This window comes from Theropithecus gelada, chromosome 3 (genome assembly GCF_003255815.1).
Source record: "Theropithecus gelada isolate Dixy chromosome 3, Tgel_1.0, whole genome shotgun sequence".
NCBI classification, from domain to species: Eukaryota; Metazoa; Chordata; class Mammalia; order Primates; family Cercopithecidae; genus Theropithecus; species Theropithecus gelada.
In genome coordinates this window covers 61,679,234-61,702,991 of record NC_037670.1, presented here as the reverse complement: position 1 = coordinate 61,702,991, position 23,758 = coordinate 61,679,234, and positions in this window count along the sequence as shown.

Here is a 23,758-nt window from a genome sequence, read left to right as displayed (position 1 = left end):
GCAGATGACATAATGTTATATATGGAAAACCCCAAAGACACCAAAAATTGTTAAAACTAATAAGTAAATTTAGTAAAGGTATAGGATACAAATCAGCATATTACAATTAGTAGTGTTTCTATGTGTTAGCAACAAACTATCCAGAAAAGAAACTTAAAAATTCAATTTACAATAACTAGAAAAATAATACTTAAAAACAAATTTAACCAAGGAAGTGCAAGATCTGAACACTAAACATTTTTTTATAAAACTGTGTTGAAAGAAATTGAAGAGAACATAAATAAATAGAAAGATATTCTGTGTTTCTGGGTTAAAATAATCAACAAATTTATTTCAATTGTATCAAAATGTCAATGATTTTTTTCCCACAGAAATAGAAAAAAAAATTCAAAAATTTGTATGGAACTACGAAATACCCTGAATAGCCAAAGTAAACTTAACTAAATAGAAAAAATCTGAATGCATCATATTTCTGGATTTCAAAATAGACTACAAAGCTGTAGTAATCAAAACAGCATGGTTCTGACCAATGGAACGTATATGAATAGAAAAGCCAAAACTAAATCTACACATTTATGGTCAATTGGTTTTTGACAAAGATGCCAAAAACCCATAATTGGGAAAGGACTGTCTCTTCCATAAATGGTATTGAGAAAACTGAATATACATCTCTGGAAGAATGGAATTGGATCTTTGTCTCATGCCATATACAAAAATCAACTCAAAATGATTACAGACTTAAACATAAGACCTGAAACTCTAAAACTGTTGGAAGAAAACGTAGGAGAAATGCTTTATGACATTTGTTTGGGCAATGACTTTTTTGGATATGACCATCAAACCATGACCATCAAAAGCAAAAACAGACAAATGGGATGTGCATCAAAATAAAAAGTTTCCGCACAGCAAAGAAAGCAATCAACAAAATGAAGAGACAACCTACAGCATGGGAGAAAATACTTGCAAATCATGTGACTCATAAGGGGCTCATATCTACAATATATAAGGAACCCAACACAATAGTAAGAAAACAAATAACCCAGTTAAAAATCAGGCAAAGGTTCTGAACAGACATTTCTCAAAAGGATACACACAAATGGCCAATAGGTATATGAAAAAAAGCTCAACATCACAGATTATTATTATTATTAGAGATAGAGTTTTGCTCTTATTGCCCAGGCTAGAATGCAATGGTGTGATCTTGGCTCACTGCAACCTCTGCCTCCCAGGTTCAAGTGATTTTCCTGCCTCAGCCTCCCGAGTAGCTGGGATTACAGGTGTGCGCCACCACACCTGCTAATTTTTGTATTATTAGTAGAGACGGGGTTTCACCATGTTGGCCAGACTGGTCTCAAATTCCTGAACTCAGGTAATACACCTGCCTCAGCCTCCCAAAGTGCTGAGATTACAGCTAGAGCCACCACACCCGGCACGACATCATTGATTATTAGGGAAATGCAAATGAAAACCATGATGAGATATCACCACGCACCTGTTAAAATGGCTGTTATTGAAAAGACAAAAGATACGTGTGGGAGAGGATATGGAGAAAAGCAAAAACGTTTACATTTCTACACTGCTGGTAGAAATGTAAATCAGCACAGCCATTATGGAAAACATTATGGAGGTTCCTCAAAAACTAGAAAGGGTTTTAAAGATTGTGAAGTTCACCTTCAATGAAGAATATTGACATTTATTGGAAATTTATAGCTCTTTCCTTGTTTTAAAAGCACTCCTAAACATCAAGTTTTGAGACATAGAAACATGAAACTTGGATTTTGGAACGAGTAATTTCTCCGTCCAAAATGAGCTTTTGTGTTATGATTTCTAAGAATTCACAATGCTGTCTTAATCCCAAGAATGTGCTATGAGCCAGAACAGACTATCAAAGCTATCCATGCGTTGTTTAAACATAGGGATTTAAACTCTGTGTCAAAGGAATATGAGTTAAAAATTCTGAATTGAACATACTGTTATTAACTTTAGACCATTTATAGATGAGTGAAATGTTTATTAAATATATGTTTTTTTCCAAGCAGGACAAAAATATGCTCCCTCCTTAGCCCTGACACTCACATTTTAACCTCTCTTATCTTTGGATTCCACTGCCTGCTGACACATGGGTTTGAAGACACTGTCCCAGGGTGTTAGAGACTGCAGTGAGACGTGATGTCCCAAAGGGAAAAGGGCCAGAGATGAGAGGTCTGCAAGGAATTCACCTAGTGAGAACCTGCTTCTCCAGTGGTCCTTCGTACTCTTCATGTTAGCTCACTTCACTGGTCATGCCTGAAGCTGGTTAGTGTGCATGACTCCTGCTTTTATGTAAGTTCAGATGTTTGCTGAGGGCTCACTATGATGGACTCTATATGGGGTATGGAGGTGAAAATGGAAAGGATGGGCAGGAAATTAATAACACCTACTCTGGTTAATTTTGGTTCTTTTCTCATTTAACTCTATAATTATTTCCTTATCCTTCCCAGTTTACAGGTGAGAATGCAGAAGCTCAGAGGATGTAAATACCTTGCTTGAGGTCAAATTGTAGTGGGTCCAGGGTTTGAATTCTGTATGTTTGAAATCAAAGCTGAAACCAGTGAGGGAGGGGGAGAGAGAGAGAGAGAGAAAGATAGATAGATAGAGAGAGAGAGAGAGAGAGAGAGAGAGAGAGATCTGTAATTGAGAGAGGAAGAGGATCAAGAGCCAGTGAAGTTTGAGATACCTTGTGTGTTTCAGGAGAAGGTTGGTCAATATTGTCCGGGAAGACCAGCAGTTGGAAGACAATCTTGGCTCACCAAAGACCTTTGAAAGTGCAATTGTCAGGATTTCCATCAAGGGGTTGGATGGAAGTCAGATAGTGAAAAATTAAAGAATGGACGTATAGAAATAAGTAGGCAGTAGGGGTTGTTTCCTAACACTTTTTTTTTTTCCCCCACTGTAGCAATGGAGAAAATGAGTGAGAAACTTGGGAGGAAAATGAGGACCTGAGAATGAAAATGGTGCTGACTAATTTCTATGGCATGAGAAAAGAGTCAATACGAAGGGTCTCAGCACTTCTGCTATGTGGTTTTAGGAAAGCTGTTCTCCTCTAAGCCTGAGTTTTCCCATCTGTGAAGGGGAAGAATGGCCAGTGTCACACATTGTGCTGTGTCTGGAGCCAGGGAGGTCGTGGGGCCAATGGCAGGTGGAGTGGCCCCAGGTAGGTTACTGAGCCTCCTCGGCCTTAGCGTCTCATTCTGCACACAGGGGTCAGTTCACCTCCCCGCTAAGCAGGGGCGTCAGGGCAACGTTAGGTGAGGTGACACCTGGAGTGAGAATCAGCACTCAGCTCACGTCAGATCCCTTTCCTAGGAGAGAACAGTAAACCCAGCCAGCTTTTCTGAGGAACGAACACTGTGCTGACATTGAAATAAGGGTCAGAGATATTTTCTACCACATTTTACTTTACCCAAATTGAACGCGCGCGCGCGCGCACACACACACACAAAGATTTTTCTTTTTTTTTTTTTTTGAGACAGAGTTTCACTCTTGTTGTCCAGGCTGGAGTGCAAAGGCACGATCTCGGCTCACTGCAACCTCCACCTCCGCCTCCTGGATTCAAGTGATTCTCCTGTCTCAGCCTCCCGAGTAACTGATATTACAGGCATGTGTCTTCACACCTGGCTAATTTTGTATTTTTAGTAGAGATGGGGTTTTGCCACCCTGGTCAAGCTGGTCTTGAACTCCTCACCTCAGGTGATCTATACCTGCCTGAGCCTCCCAAAGTGCTGGGATTACAGGCATGAGCCACCCGCGCCCAGCCTACAATATTTTACTTTAGCCAAAGTGAACACACACACACACATTTACAAAGATTTCTGATCTAAACCTGATATATTCATTTATCTACCCTGGAATTCTTTTGTTCATTGTCTTCATGAGTGAACTGTCTGACTTGAAGGTGTTTGGTGAAGGCAAATGGGTCTTTAATGACTCTGTTCATTTAAATTATTTAAGGATTAGACAGGTGTTTCATCATGGGAACTCTTTAGTATGTGCTTCTTGTCAGCCTCAGGAATCAAAGTGATTTTAGCATTATGGAATATGTTAAAGTAAACTTAACTCTTGTTGCAAATCATGAACATTTTTATATATAAGTGAAAAGGGACTTATGTGCTGAGATATCCAGTGTATCACCCAAGACCCACCTGTAGAACTTTGGATGAGTGAGGTAATTTTAATGGCCTTCTATTCCAGTGGGCTTCCTCTCTAAAGAGAGGCTGAGCAAGAGCACTCCAGCAAGTAACACTTCATCATATGATGCATTTTACAAGCAAGGAAAAAAAATATATCTATCTATAGTGGTTTTCAAAAAATGGGGAAAAATAAATGACAAGTGGACTGACTTAAAATCAAAATTGATTAGAAGAGTCCTAGGTTATTGTTATCTATTTCTTTAAAATATTGACCATATATTTAAAAAACTAATTGAAGAGATCATTTAATTCGGTATTTCTTCAACTTTCTGTCATTCATATATTCCCTTCATGTTTCTGCCATATCTGAATATTGCTTATGCTAATTTTTGTTAATATTCTTTAAATAGATTCACACTTTTTACTTAAATTATTTATTTGATAAGAAAGATTTTAGCACTACTATGAATGTGAATCCGTCATTGCCTGTCATAAATAAACAATCTGTGAGGTGTGAACCTACATGCTTCAGTGACCGAGTGTTGTTGATCATTCTCCTCAGGTATGGTTGCTGCCTTGGAGTGAGGAGCCCGAGATGGCTCTCTGTGCCCTGGAGAGGGATGGCTGTAGAGGTGGGGACACCCGTTCCCACTGAGCCAAGTCTTTCTCTTTGGCATCATCAAAGATCAAGCAGAAGAACAAGAGACCTGGTGAATCCCATCACGAGACAGCCACCAGCCTGCCTGTGCTCACCAGGAGAGGTGATTTAACTTGCTGTCCCTCGGGGCATATCATGGGTGAAGCTTGGAGCATCTCCATCTAGGGGGATGCCAGGGGGCCTTTTGTAAGGATTAGCTTGTGTGCATGGCTTTAGGTGGGCCTTGCAATGTGCAAGATGCTTAGGTAGGTTGGGCAAGGTGGGGAATGCATTAACTGCGAGACTATTCCCTCTGTAGCCAGAAGAATCTTTTCTGTGGTTTTCCTTGGCTGTGGGTGGTAGCTGTGGTATGGGAACCAAGATCTTGCCTAATGACTATATGTGTCACAGGGCCCATCACTGGCTTCTCAGAATTAACTTGTTATGTGTTTTATTTCATGTATGTCTAAGCACCTGCTAAAATCATCTTTTTATTCCTCAGTCATGGCATATTCCACACATGGTGCACATACCAGTTTTCAAAGCACGGATCTGTTCTAACATCGGCTGACACATACATTTTCCTCCTTAACATTCCCCAAGTGCAGTTGTTTGCCTTTGCCTTGAACATTTCAGTGAAAGGGAATGCAGTGCTGGAAAAAGCCGTCAGCACGCTGCTGAAGGTCTCCCAGCGCTGGAAGGCCTTTTCAAGCGGTGCTTCTAGCTCTTTGTCTCCTGCAGGTTTTGTTCTTGTTCTTCTAGTTCTCTCCTCTGCAGTTATGCAGGGGGTTACTGACGTGACCTTTTCTCGGCTCCCAGGACGTTACATACTTTATTTAAAAATATGCGTGATCACGAGGTCAAGAGATGAAGACTAAGGAAGGAGACCACAACTACTCCTGCTGCCCTCCTCCCCCCACCTTGCCTAGTTCACAAGACAGGAGTAAAGAGAAAAAGAAACAAAAGTAAGATAAATAGCCAGACAACCTTGGCACCACCACCTGGCCCTAGGAGTTAAACAAAGTAATAATAATAACATCAACCCCTGGCCTAAACTACTTGTGTTATCTGTAAATTCCAGACACTGTATGAAAAAAGCATTGTAAAACTTTTTGTTCTGTTAGCTGATGCATGTAGCCCCCCCGTCACGTTTCCCACGCTTGCTCGATTTATCATGACCCTTTTATGTGGACCCCCTAAAGTTGCAGGCCTTTAAAAAGGCCAAGTATTTCTTTCTCGGGGAGCTCGGTTCTTAAGACGCGAGTCTGCCAACGCTCCCGGCCGAATAAAAAACCTCTTCCTTCTTTACTCTGGTGTCTGAGGAGTTTTGTCTGCGGCTCGTCCTGCTACAAGACCATCCTGGCCAACATGGTGAAATCCTATCTCTACTAAAAATACAAAAATTATCTGAGCATGTGGCATGGGCCTGTAGTCCCAGCTACTTGGGAGGCTGAGGCAGGAGAATTGCTTGAACCCAAGAGGCAGAGGCTGCAGTGAGTCCAGATTGCGCCACTGCACTCCAGTCTGGTGACAGAGCCAGACTCCATCTCAAATATATATATCTATATATATGAGTGAGCAGTGAGTTGACACTTAGAACTGCCCCCATCCCCAGCTTGTCCCTGGCTGCTCTGAACAATTCCTCAATGTTTCTATGTAGATCCTGCCACCGTTGCCTCCCCGGTCTCCATGCAAGTGTTCTGTCCTCTTGGCATCCTGTGTACACTCAGATCAGAGAGACAGAATGGACAGGCAGTGGGTGAACCACCATCTCAGTTACTTTGTGAAGTTTCAGGGAAGGTCTTTTCTTTCAGCCATGCTAAATATTGCCAGTGTTCAGGAGCCGATCCTGTAATTGGCGACTGTAATTAGCCCTCAGATGTGTGCCACCCACAGCGTGTTCTGCTCCCCCAGCTGCAGCTTGACCAAACACACCTGGAAGCTCTCATGCATCAGTCAGCCTCCTTGGTGCATTTCTCTAGGATCCAACTCATTCACCTGTTGAGAAATTATATCCCTAAAAATAAGCACTCTTGGTTGCTTGAATCTTTGTTTGTTAAAAAAGTGTGCTTTTGTGAATATGGAATCAAAAATTAATACAGATGCTCGTCGACCTACCCTGGGTTTACGTCTAGATAAATTAATCTTCACTGAAAATATTGCAAATTGAAAGTACATTTTTGGACTTACAATATTTTCAGCTTACGACGGGTTTATCTGAACCCCATTCTAAGTTGAGAGGTGTACAGAATGTTTATGTTTTTGTACCATCTTGAAGTAAAAAATCTTAAGTCCAACCGTCCTAAACTGGGGGCCATCTATTGTGTAATCATAAAGCTGGTGGATCCCAGTAAAGGGCTCCCACTGACACGATGGGTTACTACTGCCACCTGCTGGTAGAACATTTCATTGTTTATGCAAAAATAATTCTTGAGTTAGTGGTAACATTCTGCGTCTTGAGGGGAGCTTGGATTGCCTATGCGAATACATTTGTCAGCTTACAGATACAATTCTTCCAAGAAACCAAGATGCCACCAACAATGAAGACAGCACCTATTTGGGGACTGACTTGTTGGTTAATATATGACAATTTCCTTGAGGTGAGGTCTCCAGTTTCTGGCTTCTTTTGGATCAGCTTTAGATGGGAAGTTGTTTCATGTAGTTTCTGGCTTCTTTTGGATCAGCTTTAGATGGGAACAAAACAAATGTACAACAAAAAGAGTCAGAGCAGTGGTTGCATCTGGGGTGAGGGTTAGGAATTTATCTGAAGGGATCCCAAGACAGTTTTCTTGGGGTGACAGTAATGTCTTTATCATAACTAGGCTTGGGTAGTAGGGTGTGAGCATTTACTGAAATCCATTTAATGGCTTACTTAAGATTTGTGCACTTCATTGTATTTGAACATTATTCCCCAACTTAAAAAAAAAAAAGAACCATAAACAAACACTGAAGTCAAGTTAATGACATGTGGAAATGAATTGGTGTTTGCAGCTTTGAAATGCATAAAAAATAATCTGATGGTTTGATGAAGGGGTGGAGGAACGATAGATAGGGGGTAATTAATAAAGTATAGTGAAACCTTAATTGTACAGTTAAGTTGGGGGATATATGAATGTTCACTGGGAAATGCTTTATACTTTTCTACACGTTTGAAAAGTTTCATAATCAAATGTGAGGAAACAAATAATTTCTTATCAAATGCGGGGCACTTAGAACTAGCTTATACTATCAGTTTTACAATCACTCTCTGAGATAAATAGCATTATTGTTTTACAATATATTAGGAAATGAGTGTCAATTTTTTTTTTTCTGTTTTTGAGACGGAGTTTCGCTCTTGTTGCCCAGGCTGGAGTGCAGTGGCGTGATCTTGGCTCACCACAACCTCTGCCTCCTGGGTTCAAGCTATTCTGCCTCAGCCTCCTGAGTAGCTGGGATTACAGGCGCCCACCACCACGTCTGGCTAATTTTTTGTATTTTTTTTTAGTAGAGATGGGGTTTTGCCATGATGGGCAGGCTGTTCTTGAACTCCCGACCTCAGGTGATCCACCTGCCTCAGCCCCCCAAAGTGTTGGGATTACAGGCGTGAGCCACTGTGCCCAGCAGAGTTTTAGAATGTTTAAGGAAGTAGATTGAGCGTATACAGTTAGTAGGCAGTAGAATTCACATTCACACCCATGTTACCTAGGTCCAAGTTTAATGGTCTCTCTATTGCAATACCTTGCTTTTAACAAATTAAAAAACAAAGCATCTTTTGAGAGTTAAGGAGAGGGGTGGTGGGGCGCGTTTGTCCTACCAATTGAAAAAATCAGCCTTAAGTTGCTAATGCTGTCAGGAGTACAGTTTGCCTTCAGAAAGAACAGCTTATCATCGAACAAGACACTAGCATTTGAGAACTTCCAGAACATCCCTAGATTTGCCCCGTATCCACAGCTTCCACTTCATTTCAGTATAGGAACAAGTCATCCCTGGCACTTGATTTTATCTCCAACTTGTTTCAATATATGGAACCGCACTAATTCTCAATGTAAAAAATTTAATATTAGTTTTAAATCCTATAGAGACCAGAAGCATATTCTTACTGCTTTCCAGACACTGCTGTGCAGTCTGTCAAAATGCATCACCATGTGTTTTGATGTTATAAAATGATGACATCAAAAATAATGGCCTAGGAGGTAAGTGACCCATGTTTCTGTTCAAGCTACAAAGTTGTTGGCTGAAATTGCGCATGCATCATGCAAACTGACTTTGTCTTGGTTGCATCCTCAAAAGGAAAGGGTGCCTTGGTGATATCTGTCTCCTGTCTGATTTGTCCTCTACTTCACAAGCATCATTCAATGGGTCCATGTTCTCTGGATCCAGCTGGGGTAGTTGTCAGTGCGATAGGCCCTGTCATAGCACTGGTACCTCTCTCCCCTCTGATACCAACTGTGTGGTACCAGAAAGGTCTTTTGTTTCCTGGATCACCCTGGTGTAGGCCAATGGAGTGGTGGCATCAGGTCAGAATGCTGCCTCTACCCATTTCTGTCCATCCTGCATTTACACTTTCCTCCCCATGGAGTAGTTTCCAACACCTGGGCCCCAAAGATGCTTTTGCCTACAAAAGCATCATTACTTCACTACCATGGGATACAGGAGACATTTCTGTAGCTTGCAAGTGTCTCTAGCCACTGGGTGTCACTGCTGACCCACAGAACTTCTGGAAAAGCAGCTTCAACGTGGAAAACATCATGGTTATGTTTTCAAAAGTGTTTTGCTCGGAAATCCTTAATCACTTGTTCAACAAAAATACCTTTTCCAAATCATCAGGATGGAAAGTCTGAGTGTGTGAAGAAGCTCTGGTGGACATGTGTGCGTCAGTGGCTGACGGCTGTCCCCGGGCTGCGGATCTTCATAAGGATGCTGTTAATCAGACGTGACTTTAAAAAAGATGAGTATGCTTTTTCTTTGAGTGGGTAAACATTGAGAACTGAAGTGATTTTTCACCCTTCGTAAACATTGTACTGGCCCTACTTAACTCTGAAGGCTAAAAAATAATGAGCTTAAGCAATGAAAAGTAAAAGAAAATGATTCCCAATGATATGTACTAATAATCTTTAAATAATGAATTACTTAAATTATTCATTATCTGTTTTCTGTAACCTGCTGTGAACAGCATAACCCCACTCCAGGCAGTAATTGTGCATATAGTTCATGATGCTTGGGGTGAGTTAACCCAAAGGAAATGAGAGAGAGGATGGCACTGATGTCTCGGGAATGGCAACATTCTGAAAGAATCCACTTAACTGAAGATTAGAATGCTCACAGATCCAAATTGAATATTCACATTCTTAGACGCATATTTATCTCTTTGATTCCATTGTGTTCACTTTACAGCATATTTTCCTGAAATAATACATGAGAAAAATACCCACATTTATTAAAAATAAAAGAACATCTTGCTTATACAGCATACATTCTGAAAATCTAATCAAAAGCCAATGCATTTGCTGTCTAGACTTGAATGTGGACAATATTAGCAGAAGTGTAAAAAGAATACTCAAACTGAAGAACAAAGCCTTTAAAAGAAGATACAAAGGATTATGCAGAGCCCAGAGAAAAGAAAACCCTCTTGCTTTATTATTCTCATTGTATTATTTTCAGATAAGGAAAAAAAGACTGTAAATCAATAAATCTGTAATGAATACATGCCCAGAGGCAGAAGCCATCCATGACTTTGCACAGCATCCTCTCATGAGGGTCCAAAGAAGATATCCTCCCAGGTCTCAGGGTCAGAATCAGCCACAGTTTTCATTTTGTAGATCCTGGAATCCTATAGCTGGTAGTTTCCCTTTTTGCACCAAACAAAAACAACCAGATATTTGCTGGAAGATGAGAACCAACCTTTTGTGGCTCACTTACAGAAACAGCCCCAGTTAAGCATTCAATTTTTTTTTCTTTTTTGAGACGGAGTCTCGCTCTGTCGCCCAGGGTGGAGTGCAGTGGTGCAATCTCGGCTCACTGCAAGCTCCGCCTCCTGTTTTCATGCCATTCTCCTGCCTCAGCCTCTCCCAGTAGCTGGGACTACAGGTGTCCACCACCACGCCTGGCTAATTTTTGTATTTTTAGTAGAGACGAGGTTTCACTATGTTGGCCAGGCTGGTCTTGAACTCCTGACCTCAGGTGATCCATCTGCCTCGGCCTCCCAAAGTGCTGGTATTACAGGCGTGAGCCACTGTGCCTGGCCTAAGTATTCTATTGTCTTGCTGTCCTAAGTATTCTATTGTCTTGCTCTCCTTTCCTTAATCCCACTTTTACTCCTATTTTTATTTTATCTTATTAAATAAGTTCTTCGAAATTGTGCCGCCTAATGACTATATGTGTTAATTTATACACCTCACCTCAATTCTTTTCTGAGCTAAGGTGAAAGGTGAGATATATAAATAAGAACATAAAAGTAAAAGAGTAAACGTGCAAATTCAGTCCACAGTCAGTGAGTACAACACAGCTGAAAGGCGCTGAAAGCTTCGGAACGCTTCCATCTTACCTGCAAGAGCAAAGTGGCAGCTTTTGCAGGGTGCCTATGGGCAGTTTCTTCTGTAGCTCAGAAGAGGAAGCGCTTTGATTGGAGAGAATGGAGCAGAGGGTGTGGAGGTCTGTTTGTATGATGGGAACAATGTTCCCTCTGACTGGGCGATACCATGTCTTGCCCTGAAGCAGGGGGAGACGAATAGCATCTTCCATCCAAATGGCACAGAGTGAGGGGACTGCCAACTCACCGTGTGAGAATTGACGCAGCTACCAAGTGAGGACGTGCAGCTGGGGCAGTGTGGCCGGTGACTTCATTTGCCCTTCCGTCAGGCCACCTTGAGAGCGCTTTTGTAGAACTTAGGCCGGTCCTGAGGAAGCCTGTGGGTAGCTGTGATGATACTGTCACTTTGCATACTGTAACATGCAAAACTCTCAGCACGCCCTGGGAAGTAGGCAGATGTGGAGAGCCTAAGTAACGGGAACGAGAGCAGCCGGCTGCACCGGGGTGGAGGTCGTTTAGGAGACAGGCTGGCAGCCATGGGGCACTTTGACCTTTATCTCTGTCAGATGCTGCTGAAAAGAAGGCAAGGGGGCAACGTTGAGCGTGGATGCAGACAAGAGCCCAGGGATCAGGCTGAGCCCAGAATGCTGGAACCCTAACAGAAAAGGAAACAGCATGTACACAACAAGATCCCAAACCATCTCTGGATGATGATCCTGCTATTACAGGAGCAAAATCCTTGTTAAATCAGGAAGAGGGCAGGGCGCGGTGGCTCCCGCCTGTAATCTTAGCACTGTGGGAGGCCGAGACAGGCGGATCACCTGAGGTCAGGAGTTCGAGACCAGCCTGGCCAACATGGTGAAACTCCATCTCTACCAAAAAAATACAAAAAAATTAGCTGGGTATGGTGGCCTGTGCCTGTAATCCCAGCTACTTGGGAGGCTGAGGCAAAGAATCGCTTGAACCAAGGAGGTGGAAGTTGCAGTGAGCCAAGATCGTGCCATTGCACTCCAGCCTGGGTGACGGAGTGAGACCTTGTCTCAAAAAAAAAAAAAAAAAAAAAAAAAAAAGACTCAGGAAGAGACATCAGGTAAATTCAGAGAGGTTTTGTAAGCCCGTTGCAAGATACCTTAAAAAACAAAACAAAACAAAAAACCACTCCTGCTACCCCAAAGGGTGAAGGAGTAGACATCAAGTGACCGCACCAAGAGCTTGGGACAGGAATGAGGGTTGACATGTCTCTATGCGTCATTCCTCACTGACTGATGAGCCCTGGCCAACACTCATATTTAGATTATATGGGATTATTTAAAATGGTAACTATAACTGATTGATTTCAACATTAGTCTTACACATTCCATTCTCAAATAATCTCTCTCTTTTTCTTTCTTTTCTGAGGTAACCAGTTAAGGATCTGATTCAGGAAGTTTTTGTAGTAAACATAAGTGAAATAAATTTGGCCCAGTTGACTGATTTAATAACAGTAAGTCCAAAGAGGAGATGTTACACAGTGGGAGTTTGAACTAAGCCATCACATGCATGAAAAGCAGAAAGCACTCAATGTTCACTGAGTAAATGAGTGAACGAATGAAGTGGGTAGAACTCATGGTCAGTAATGTTACGTGGCAGCATCCTGAAAAATGAGCTGTGACCCAGTAGGCTGGCGTATGCGTCACCATGCCAGAGAGCAGCCATGCAATCTGCCCTATGCCAACTAAGAAAGTGGAGCGTACAAAGAATGTAGCCAAGGACCTGGCTTTAGAGGTTGCCATTTTTGTTAGGGACAAACCATACCCTCAAAAGAGCAATGATCCATTTAAGGGTGGTGGGAGAGAGATCAGTTTGGAAGTGTGGGAGGCAGGAGGTCAGAGGAGGGCTAGAAGACCCTCTACTTCCTAGAGCTGCAGAATGTGACCCGGGACCGAGTGTGTCTGATAAAGAGTGTGCACGTACTCACAAGAGTGTGCCTGAGCGGATGCATGTTTAGTGCAGAGGAAACACAGGGTGGAGAGAGAATCAGGTGGCTCACCTTACCAGAGAACTGGTAATGCTGGGCATCACAGGAGGCCAGGCCTTGTGTGTGGGAAGACAGGAGTCCCATGCAGCAGCCAGTGGTGGCTGAGAATTAGTCTTTTTTTTTTTTTTTTTGAGACAGAGTCTTGCTCTGTCACCCAGGCTGGAGTGCAGTGGCACAATTTCGGCTCACTGCAACCTCTGCCTCCTGAGTTCAAGCAATTCTCCTGCCTCAGCCTCTTAAGTAGCTAGGATTATAGGCACATGCCACCACACACGGCTAATTTTTGTATTTTTAGTAGAGATGGGGTTTCACCATGTTGGCCAGGCTGGTCTCGAACTCCTGACCTCAAGTGATCTGCCCACCTCAGCCTCCTAAAGTGCTGGGATTACAGGCGTGAGCCACCACGCTCAGCCAAGAATTAGTTTTGATGACTTGAAGGTACTGGTTTAACTTGCGGATCATCTGTGGGTTTAATATGGGTGTGATCCAATCCCATTTAACACACATGCTTTCTCGTGCCAGGTCTTGCTGCAGCACCGGGAATACTGGGAGAAAGGAGACATGTTCCCGCCCTGAAGGGGCACAGGTGGTGAACTACAGACTGGGTCTCACTCTGCCATGTACTGCGGGCTGGCCCTGTACTCGGACCTCTTTGAGCTTTGGGTTTCTCGTGTGTGAGATGAATCTCCAGAGGACAGTGCTCACCGGGGCTGTGGAGCGCGAGGACGATGTGAGCTACTTCCTGGAACGCTCTCCTGGGTGCTGGCTCTTGGTGGTTCTCCCTACATGTTGGTGGGAAACACTGAAGCAGGATGTGAGCCATTTGGGAAAAGGGCCACAAATTCGGTATAAAAAGATCTATGAAGCTCTGAAGGGGGGTTGATTTCTCTGAGTGTAGTGAGGATGGGGAGGTCCAGAAGGCCTCAGACAAACAGACAATAATGGGACAGACCCTGGAGGGAGAGCAGGGCGTGGGCAGGTGAGAAGGGAAAGATTCCTGAGCCCGCCAATCTCAAGCTTGAGCTTCAAATGCTCACACCCGAGAGGACCTGCTCAAAGATTTCTGGGCCTCCAGCCTGGGCTTCGGATTCAGGAGGGCTGGATGGGGCCCATGATTCTGTATTTGCAACAGCTTTCCAGGTATTGTGACACTAAAACTAGGGTTTTAGACAAAGGGGCTCTGAGCAGCCCTGCTTAAACGGCTAACATGAGGCTGGGGCTGATCTCAGGCTTTCATTCCTCACGGTTTTCCCACAGACCCATTTGTATGTACCTCCCACCCGGAGGAACCCTCGCTCTCCCTAACGCAGTGCAGCTGCACAGAACAGCTCCAGCCAGACACTGCCCATGGGAGGCTGCTGCTGTTCTCTGTGGCCCAGGGGCTGAGAGCCTCATATTCAGGACAGGAGTGCTTCACAGCCCTGTGGGCAGGCAGGCAGGATGACTGGCAGGGGGCTGGCTAATTGCTCAGTGGCTCAGCACAGGGTCCCCGCTGGCTGGCACAATGGACTCAAGCTAGGCTAGGAGAGGAGAAGGGAGATGTATGCTCTGCTCTTGCAGCTGTGGAATGCTGCAGGGGTGTGCAGAGAAACCCTAACCTTGATAAAGGGGCTGACTGCATTGGTTATACATCAAATTGGGACCAAAGACCGGACTAGCAGAGGTAATTCCATCACATCTTATCTCTGGGCTGCAGGGTCGTGCTGCTAGAATTGCTGGAAATTGCAAAGCTGGGGAGTGTGGACAATACAGGCGGTGAGGATTGTCTAACTAGGAAAGCGGCTCCAGAGAGGGCAGAGGGGCTATCGTTTGTCAAGGTCCTGGTGGTCCTGACCATGGCTATTCCTTTGCACATATTATCTCATTAAATTTTCACAGTAGTTCTTACAAATGTGTTAATATCGCCACTTTACTGATGTGGAAGCAGCCTAAGACAGCTTATCCAACTTTCCCATGACCACGGGCAGCAGATGTGAGTCTTCCTGAAACACCTCCAGGAGTCAGAATACTCCTGAGGATAACTTGGCTTTGCAAGTGGTAACAAATTCTTGTGTCCAGTTCTCTCTACCTCCCAGCTGAGTCTGTTGAAATTTGCTAGGACTTAAGGCCATACTTTATTTTCTGTGTGGAAAATGCACAGATCAGTGCCTGGCACATTTTTGATATTTAGTGAACATTTGATTCTATAACAGCGCATATGTACACATACACGAGAAATTGAACAAACACATTCAGGGGTCCTGAGACTCCTGAGGGTCTCTCGTGAGGCCTGCTTGCAGGTCCACGTACTGCAGGACAAGCACTCCTGGTCTCAACGGCTGTGCCTGTAGTGACAGGGGTTACTTCCAGGATTTGCTTTTTTTTTTTTTCTTTTTCTTTTTTGCAATAGTTGAACTGGATTTTTTTTTTTTTTTTTCAACCAATGGTGAGTCAGTCTCAACTATGGATCATGAAAGTAGAGACAGCCAAAGAGCTGCCCCGCCAGGGCTCAGCCCACGAATGCTGTCCACTTATATTTGTCTCAACAGACAGAAATTATGAGAGATACAAAGGAAATAAAAATAATTCAGGCCATTCTGAACACAGAGAGTACAGGGCAGGGTCGTTCTGGAGGAAATCAAGTTTAATCACTCCATAGTCCTTGAAATAGCCCTCTCAAAACCACATGAAAGTGTCATTAATAGGTTCCTGAGGGGTTGGTATGGAAAAAAAGGCTTATTGTGACTCATTCTGAGAGGTGTCAACATTGGTTGACTTGGAACTTGGGCTCAAAAGGGAGGCAGCCTCAGACATCCACTGAGTCTCGCCCAACTACAAAGTCCGCTCCTCCCCCCAGCGGCTCCCCATCCAGCCCTCTCTCCTGCACCCTTTTTCTCTGGGTGGTGTGATTTTGCTGGTCAGTGCAGAGAGAGAAGACCCCAAGTGGGAGGGGGAGAGGCAAGGGTAGAGGTGTCACCATTACCAGAGCTTGCACAGGGACCTTCTGAGGTGCGATGGAAGAAAAACTCTAAGGGAGTTTAAAAAGGGCTTAAAATGGCCTGAAGCAGGGTCTTGGCATTGCAATCAGGATGATGGAAATTAAAGTTGTCAGTGGGCACAGGCCAAAATTTCTGTCTGTGTTCACCGGGGCGAGCTGTCTTCCTTCTGGCAGCTTCCTCCCATGTAGGCCACAGTCACAAGGCAATTCCTGCAGGCAAGCCTAGTCACCGAACTGCGGGAACCTATGCAGAGAAGCAAATGTGGGGCCTCCTATTCAGAGGGAAGGGAGCAAGTGCTGTGAAGGTATAAACATACACACTTGGTTTCTGCCCCTGGTTTGCTTCGAAAACCCTGGAAATTCCCTGAATGCTGGGTGTGAGAGGAACTTCTGTCATTACTCCTACAAAGCTCCTTTCAGCTCTATCTGAGTTTGTGCTAACAAGGGGGCTCCTGCACGTGGGGGCTGGTGGCCAGAACCAACCCTGGGCTTAGAGGCTTGGAACTGTCAGACCCATCCCCAACGTCCCAGGAGGGGCAGCAGCTTAGATAGAGCTCGGGCCCCAGTGGCCAGTGCTTTCATCATTCATGCCTCCATTATGGAAAAGCCATAAACCCCCCGAACAATGGGGTCCAGAGAGTTTCTGTGTTGGTGAACACACACAGGTGCTGGGAGGGTGGTGGCCCAGAGAGCACATGAAAATGCCACGCTGCCCCCACTCCCCCAGCCCTTGCCCCGTGCGTGTCTTCCATCTGGCTATCCCTGAGTCTCATCCTTTATAATAAACCAGTAATAGGAAGTAAACTTTTCCTGAGTCCTGTGAGCTATAAGAGCAGAGAAGTTAGTAAACCCAAGGAGGTAGTCATGGGGACCCCTGATTTGTAGCCCATCAGTCAGAAGTCAGAAGGGAGGCCTGGATTTGGGATGGGCATTGATGTGGGGGCAGTCTTGTGGGGCTGAGCCCTGAACCTGTGGGGTCTGTGCTAACTCCAGGTAGTGCCAGAATTAAATTAGGTCTTAGGACACCCCATTGGTGTCTGTGGATACTGTAGAATTGCAGTGTGTGGAAAACACACACATTTGGTGTCAGAAGAGCTGTGAGTGTAGAGAAAACAGAATTTATTTTTCTTGTAAAGATATTAAAATGTAAAAGTTTACCTTTCTTTTACATATCTCTTCTGCTCATGGGCACATCTTATTTTCCCAGCATATTTCCCTTAGATAAAACATAAGTTCTAAGGTAAAATTATTAGGAATTTCAAGATAACGAGGGCAGAGCTATAAACAGAGTGTGGGACCCAGGAAGCTGGCCCTGGTTGCCTGATGAAAAACTCGAGAAAATCAGGGAAGCCACAGAGGTGCGTGGAGTCATGCCCAGCTGGCTGTTGGCAGAACTGAACCTAAGAGGGATGGTCTACGCTGAATCTACGTTGAAAAGATGAATCCCTGACGACTGCCAACTGCCTGACAACATGAGGCAGAACATGGTTGCAGGTTGGGGTTGCCATGGTGCCATCTTCTGCCTTTGGCCACTCTTGTTTCCTGCAGGAGTTGCATGCCTTTTGCATTTCTGCAGTTGAAGTGACATGGGTTTGGGACACAGTTGAAGAGTGTAGTAAACCACTGAACTGGAGATAGTTTGATCCTGGCTACAGGAGGCCTAACTAAAGCCACAGAGAAAGCACGTATATTTATTACGAAAGGAGCCTCCTTGTTAGAATGGTTCTCTCCTCCCAAAGAGTAAGGGGCAGAGCCAGCTGAGGAAACCATGATGCTAACTGGAATCCAGGCAGCAGTGTGGCTGGTAGCATGAGCAGCTTGGCCTCACCGGTAGGGACAATGACTGGGACTCTGTGGTTTTATCTGTGTTCAAGTGTTGTCCCAGAACCAAGCAGGTCACACGAGGATGAGGCAACAGCTCACTTCCCCGGCATGGGATTCTTAAAACACAACCTCCACCACCACCAAGAATCAAAGACTGTCAGAGTTGGGGATTGATCAGAGTTTGCAAACTGGGGTTGATGAGATTGGACCTGTACACGTGCTTGGTTTGGGCCACATAAAGGGCTGAAAAAGAATGGATGTAACTGACAGCACTAAAACATTTGGAGATTACATTTCATAATCCTTACTTGCTATTTCCCTCGAAAAATCAGAGGATCTGACTACAACTGATTTGAAGGCAAGTTTCATTTGAGGGCAAGGAGCCTGGGATATGGAGATGGAGCTCGTTTGACTTCCCACTGGCTATTGCAGCCTGGGCCAGGGACTCAGCGTGCTGCTGCCTCCTGGCATAGAGCTCTCCGCGTCTGCCTGTCATTACTGTGACTATTTACACAGCCCAGGGCCCCATCTCCTGGCTTCCTGCCAAATAAGATGTCAATGAGAATAATTGCTTTTTAAATTGGGAACCTAATTCTTTCCAACACATCATAACCAATTTTTCTCCATGATGTTGGAATATCACTTCAAGGAAGTTCTTAAATGTGTATGAGAACTATGATTGATAAGAAAATAAAATTACCTTATAAATATAAATAATTACCTAGGTAGAAAGACAACAGAAATGCGTATTATAGAGGGCTAGTGAAAGATTGGTTACAAACTAAAGAACCATTTCATTTTGTTTTTGTTTTTCATTCAGAATTCCACTATAGCAGAAATTTATGTCTAGTCGAAGCTGTGCTGAGGAATAATATGACCTTGAACAATACCAATGCTTTTACATTATGCCTTCACCATCTGCAAAACAGACTTTAAAATATCCACTCCTGCGTTATTATACTGATAAATTAGACCACATGTGTAAGCACTTCAAGCTACTGGGAAGAGAGGAAGGGTACACATTGGCGATCTTGATATTATGAATTGGAGCATGTAATAAATGTTATTTATTCTGTAAATCTGAGGTTATTATTCCCTTGGCGATTGAAGGTCCCTTTTAACCAAGCCTATCCTTTTTTTTTTTTTTTTTTAATGAGGCTAGGACAGAATGAAATGATTTTTATTCATCTGGTACAAATGCAAATTTTTCAATGTTTGTAATGTCTTGTAATCTTGTACCCTAATCTCTTTGAATGGCTCTAGTCATAACGTAACAGAATGCCTGACTTTTTGTCTTCTTTTGCAAAAGGTCTGAAAACGAAAGAGGAATGCAGCATAAGTAGGTGGCTATGATGACAGAAAGAGGATTAGGTTGTCTTTTGAGATGTTGAATATTTGCTGTTCTTGTTTTCTTACTATTTTCTCTGCTGGCACCTATTTGAAATGTGTCTAGAGAGAGTTTATATTCACTGCCACGTGTTCGAATGTTTTGACCTTAAGATCTTTCCCTGTTGCTTTTCCTGTCTTTAGTGTAAAAATGCTCATGAGATCATGAAGAGGCATATGCCTAGTTCTCTCTCTTCCAAACTGGTCAGTGAGCCCGGGTCTGCTGGGCAGGTGACCCTCGTCCGTTGGCCTCTGATCTCCTCTGTTGCTTCACACCTATTTTCTTGTCCACTTCATCATGCCCACTCCTCCTCACTCAGTAGCCTCACTCCTTATTTCACTGACAGAATGAAGTTGATTGGAAAAGGCCCTTTTCATTTCTGTACCATCCAGCCTGTCCACCCTGAGACTGAGCCCTCTTGTTTGCTCCCTGTGGTTACAGGGAACATACAGGTGCTTCCTTGTCTATGGCAACCACTGCCCTGATGTGCTGGGTCCCAAATCCTTCGGCCTAATAGAGAATTTGACTGTGCTAATATCCCCTCTCTTTTCCCTTTTCACTGAGGCACACAAACAAGCTAGAAAGTCTCTTTCTCTCTCTCTCTTTCTCTTTTTTTTTTTTTTTTTTTGCTTCCCTTCAGTTTCCACAATTCCCAGAAAAAACTTTTCTGCATTTCCTGTCTGAGCTCTATCCTCTCTCAAATCCTCTCCACTCTTGCTCTGTTCCCATCGCACTATTGCCCAGGATGCCAGCTAAGCTCAGGACCCTCATCCAGCAATTCCTTCGCGGTCCTCCTCAGCCTCTGGGTTCATTTTCTTTGCTTGGCTCCCCGTGAGCTTTCTTCTGACTTCTCTGACCACTCTGTTTCCAACTCCTTGATTGGTTCCTTATGTTCCAGATCCCCTTTAAATACTGAGGAAGTCGAGTGTCTCAGGGCCTGTTTCTCAGTTCTCTTCTTAATCTTCAGTCACTTTTAGGTATTCTTATGCAATCCCCATCCCATGTCTCACTGGGGGCCTCCAAATTCTGTCTCTTGCCTCGACTCCCACCCTAAACTCCATATTTACATATCTCTTATTTCCATCTGGATGTCTAATAGGTCTAGTTGCGCATTCTAAGCTGAAGGAATTTGAAAACAATGGCAAAAGTAGAAATGTCACTCTGACCTTTCCCCACCCTTCTCCCCTGAAGGACAGATGCTCTGGCCTTCCCCTGAAGCAGGACATCAGAGGAGCCTCACATGAGACACGGCTTCCCTATCCCTGGAGGAACGGACGTTCTTTTTTTTTTTTTTTTTTTTTTTTTTTTGAGACGGAGTCTTGCTCTGTCGCCCAGGCTGGAGTGCAGTGGCCGGATCTCAGCTCACTGCAAGCTCTGCCTCCCGGGTTTACGCCATTCTCCTGCCTCGGCCTCCCGAGTAGCTGGGACTACAGGCGCCCGCCACCTCGCCCGGCTAGTTTTTTTGTATTTTTTAGTAGAGACGGGGTTTCACCGTGTTCGCCAGGATGGTCTCGATCTCCTGACCTCGTGATCCACCTCTCTCGGCCTCCCAAAGTGCTGGGATTACAGGCTTGAGCCACCGCATCCAGCCAGGAACGGACGTTCTTATCTTTGAGGACACAGGGACACAGAGGGGACTGTGAGCACACAGGCCTTGCTAAGTCTCTCGGACCAACCAGTTCATTGCCATTAGCTCATACTAATGGTATGAGTATTTATTCAGTCATACTTCTCCAAAACTATCCACTTCTTCCTCAAACCTATCATAAAAAAAATGCATAAAAAACACAGATTCTCCTGTTCCTTTGAGTCTTCGTTTTTGAAAGCTCCGTGTCATGTAAAACTGACATCAAATCCAAGTGCATGCTTTTCTCTTGTTGCTCTGTCTTTTGTTAGAGGGGCCTCTGCCCTGAACCTCGGGCAGGTGAGGAAAGAAACCTCCTCCTCTGTCGGGCCCCACGTGTAGCATGCCCGTATTTGAACGCCCCACCCCAGGAACACTCCTTCTGAGTCCAGGCATGGTGGCCTGAGACATCTGTCCATCCTTTTTCATTGGAAGTCCTGCCTTTTGTACCTGAGTCATTTTCCTGGGTCTGACAACTCATTTTCTCTACCAGTGTCTCCCTCACTTGAGCCACTCTCTTCTCTTGCCTGGACTTTGGACAGATCTCCTCTCTCAGGCTGCCCATCCATACCAAAGTGGCCTCTGAACAACACCACATCTGCTTGTGTTTCTTTTTCTTTTCTTTTCTTTTTTATTTCTTTCTTTTTTTGTGTGTGTGACAGAGTTTCGCTCTTGTCGCCCAACTGGAGTGCAATGGTACGATCTCCGCTCACTGCTATCTCCACCTCCTGGGTTCAAATGATTCTCCTGCCTTAGCCTCCCGAGTAGCTGGGATTACAGGTGACTGCCACCATGCCCAGCTGATTTTTGTATTTTTAGTAGAGACGGGGTTTCACCTTGTTGGTCAGACTGGTCTCGAACTCCTGACCTCAAGTGATCTGCCCACCTTGGCCTCCCAAAGTGCTAGGATTACACTTGTGTTTCTTTTTTCCCTTTTTTTTTTTTTGAGATGGAGTCTCGCTCAGTCGCCCAGGCTGGAGTGCAGTGGCGCGATCTCAGCTCACTGCAAGCTCCGTCTCTTGGGTTCACACCATTCTCCTGCCTCAGCCTCCCAAGTAGCTGGGACTACAGGCGCCCACCACCCACCACGCCCAGCTAACTTTTTGCATTTTTAGTAGAGACAGGGTTTCACCGTGTTAGCCAGGATGGTCTCGATTTCCTGACCTCATGATCTACCCGCCTCGGCCTCCCAAAGTGCTGGGATTACAGGCGTGAGCCACCGCCCCGGCCTACACTTGTGTTTCTAAAGCATGGCTCCCCTGCCCTCTTAGGAGGCCCCAGGCTCCAGCTGTGTTTCTGACCCCCTGTCTGCACTCTCTGGTTCCAGGGCACAGCTTCACCACAGCGGCTTACTTGCTATTCCTGCTACCTCAGCATCTTTGCAGCTAGTGATTTGTCTGCCTGGAACTCTCTTCCCCACGTCTGCCTCTGTTCATTCAGATCCTGTACCAGCGCCCCATCCTCCCACCTTGCCTGACTATCCAATGGCCCTCCATCCTGGCTACTCTTTCGGTTCTCACCCTGCTTGGGCTTCCTGTCTGGCGTGTGTATCTATCTGACCTTGCGTTATGTATTAATTCACAGGGGCAGAAGCTTTGTCTTGTCCTCAGCTGGACTCTAGCACCAGCTCTGAGACATAGGAGGCACTCAGCAGTTGTTAAATGAATGACTATTTCTGGGTGCCATGTGCTTCATTCACTGAAAAGATGAATGGATTTTTTGTGTTTTGTTTTTTTTGAGCAGGCACTGGGTTTGTTTTTCATAGGGGAGTCAGGAAATAGATAATTCCGGAGGAAGCAGAAGGAATGTTCAGCTGAAGAGTGTAGTAAGGAACAGCACGGGGCTATCAAGCTCCTTGAGCTAATGGTGGTTGCTTCTGCAGACAGGTAGAGATGGCTGAAAATACCTTGGGGTGAGCAACAATGGACATGCCATGTCATTAACATAGGAAGTCCTTGAGGGCTTAAGCCATATCCCAGCTCTAAAACAGGATTCCCAGAAAGAGCAAAGTAGTACCTCTCTGTAGAAGCACCTGGGCTATTTGGGTGAGGAATTAGGTTAGGGGTCTTTACCAGGCACTAAGCAAGAGCCCTGTGTTAGGAATATGACAGAAGACCAGTTGTCATAACTGGGAAACAAGTCCATGGCCCGGCCAACAGCCCTGCTAAATTAATGTTGAGCCCCAGAATATGAAGCCAGCGATTCTTCAATCCACTTCTCTGTTTCCGGATGACTCCTAAAGAATGAACCAAGAGGCATCCCACTATCCTGGGTGACTGACAGCCTGTCAAAGGTCTCCAGTTGTGTAAATGGAAGGCTTAAGGCTTTTTTGAGTGGACCAGGCGTGGCCTGGTAGTGTGATGTTTTGTGGAAATTCCTCAGGTATGAAAATTTTGCAAAAATGAGGCATGATAATGAAAATACTGTGGTATAGAGGAGAGAGAATTTTGGATTCACAAACCCTGAGTTCAGCCTCGGTGCCAAGTTGCATTTATTGGGTGACCCTAAGTTTGGTCATGCAGCTTCTTTGAACCTCAGTTTTCTCATTTGTAAAATGGACATAACCACACCTTAATTTCTTCCATTTCAGGGTAGCGTTTCTGATGCTGTATGAA